We start from the raw sequence: 2,499 nt of genomic DNA, 5'->3' as shown, positions 1-2,499 counted from the left end.
AGTCCCAATTTATATCTTATAGACCAGCCCTTTCCGTTACCTTCCCACCAAATCGATGTCCAGACACTTCCTGCCCTGAAAAAATCCTGAAAAAGCCTGGTCCCGGAGAACCTCCAGCGGTGCCCAGCTGCCTCTTCCCAGGAGAGACGGCAAGGCAAGCTCACTCAGCCACCATCTTGCCGGAAGTCCGAATCTTGGAATTTGACACTCTTGCCTTCTTAGTCATTTGTGGGAACAGTTTAAGTTTCCTTAATGAGAATGGTCTTTGCTTTTCAATTTATAGCATGGCCAAGCATAGTCAAGAGCACTCAGGGCAAGTTTGCTCCCATGAGAAATGGGGAAGAAGGAGGACTGGAAATGCATATTCAGTTTTCCTTTAAAACCTCATCATTAGCTAATTAACTCTTTCCAAGGGAGAAGGGAGTAAAGGCTTGGAAAATTGCCAGATGTGTTGAACCAATGGATGCCTTTTCAAAAGGAGGTAAAAAAAAGAATATCAGGAATGGTAAAATGTATTTTCTCCAAACAAAGTGTGCAAAAAGTAAGAATCAAGAGTTAAGTTCTTATTGGGAACATCAAAAAAAAATTATCAGATTTTGTTGTTGTTCAGATTTCTACTTACTGTAGATTGTAGATTGCCACTTGGAAGGCAGGGATTCTGATCTTGGAGGAATTTGAAAGATCCTGACCTGTTGTTAAGAAGTTCTTAGTCTATATAAATTTCAGAAAATGTTTCCTCTTCTGAAATGGATTGGGACTTATGAGGCCCTTGACATTTCTCAAGATTCTGTAAAACACTCATCTGTCACATGGTACTGGAGAAGAATGAAAGAAAAGGGGCAGGAGGAACTTCCTGAGAGTTGATGGAATCATAGTATGTTGTGATTAGAGTGGTGGATTTGCTAAACGTCCTCAACCTGTATAATTTAAAATGTGTGTGTTTTACTAGTAAATTATACTTCAATTACAATTGATTTTAAAAAGATTTTATGGGGGAAGAAGGAGTGAATGTTTGGTGGACATAGTGTGTGCATAAATAAAATTAATTTTAAAAAGATTCTATAAGAGAAGACTGTCCTCCATTTTAATCTGGGGTTCAAGTAGATAACTGATAGTAGTAACATTATCATAAGGAAGTGGATATAGCTCAAGCAGTTGGGCTCCCAGCTATGATATAGGAGGCCCAGGGTTCAGTTCCCAGGTCCTCCTGGTGAAGGCAAGCTGGCCTAAGTGCATGGAGATCTGGCCTGTGCAGTGAACTGGTCTGAATGGAGTGCTGGCCTTTGCAGGAGTGCTGTCCTGCACAGGAGTGATGGCCCATGTGGCAAGTTGACTCGAATGGAGAGGTTGTGCAGCAAGATGATGCAAAAAAAGAGAAACAGAGGAGAAACAATAAGAGACACAGCAGACCTGGAAATTGAGGTGGTGCAAGAGAACGATCACCTCTCTTCCACTCGGAAAGGTCCCAGAATCGGTTCCCAGTGCTGCCTAAAGAGAAGAGAAGCAGACACAGAAGAATGCACAGCTAATGGACACAGAACAAACAACGAGGGGAGAAGGGTATAAATAAATAAATCTTTAAAAAAACAAAACAAAACAAAACATTTTCATCATCTTTCAATCCATTTAAGTCAATTCTATGCTGAATTATTTCTCAGCGCTGTTGCCTCCTTATATTATACTTCCCCTAGTTCAAGCTTTTATTATTATTTATTATTATTTGAGCCCATGAAGCTCAAAGATGTCAAGGCAGGATTTTAATATTGTATCTTACTTTTAGGTCTTACAATACAACTAAATATTGTTAAATTGGAAACATTCTCTCAATCAGTCTACTGATTCAATACAATCCCTATCATAATCTCAGCTGCCTTTTTGGCAGACATTGATATGCTGATCCTAAAATTCAAGTGCAAATGCAAGGGACCAACAATAGCTAAAACAATTTTTGAAAAATAACACACTGGAGGACTCACACTTAAATGAATGCAAAACTTACTTCAAAGCTACAGTGATCAAAACAGTGCAGTATTAGCATAAGATAGATCAGTCGATAGGTAGACTAGACTAGACTAGACTAGAATAGACTAGAATAGACTAGAATAGAACAGAGTACAGAAATAAACCCATTCATTTATGGTCATGAATGAATGTTCATAGCAGCATTATTTATTATAATGAAAAAGTGGAAACAACCCAAGTGTCCATCAACAAATGAGTGGATAAACAAAATGTTGTACAGTCATGCAATGGAATATTATTTAGCCATAAAAAGAAATGCAGTATTGATACATAAAAACATTATCCTAAATGAAAGATGCAAAACAAAAAAGGCTACATATTTACATGATTCCATTTATATGAAATATGCAGAATTAGATAGTGGCAGTGGTTGCACAACTTTGTTAAAATACGAATAACCACCAAGTTGTATACTTTAAAAGGCTATTTTATGATACATACATTATACCTCAATAAAGCTGTAATAAATACATTTTA

The sequence above is a fragment of the Dasypus novemcinctus genome, chromosome 10, assembly GCF_030445035.2.
Source record: "Dasypus novemcinctus isolate mDasNov1 chromosome 10, mDasNov1.1.hap2, whole genome shotgun sequence".
Taxonomy (NCBI): domain Eukaryota; kingdom Metazoa; phylum Chordata; class Mammalia; order Cingulata; family Dasypodidae; genus Dasypus; species Dasypus novemcinctus.
Note: the sequence above shows the minus strand (reverse complement) of the source record.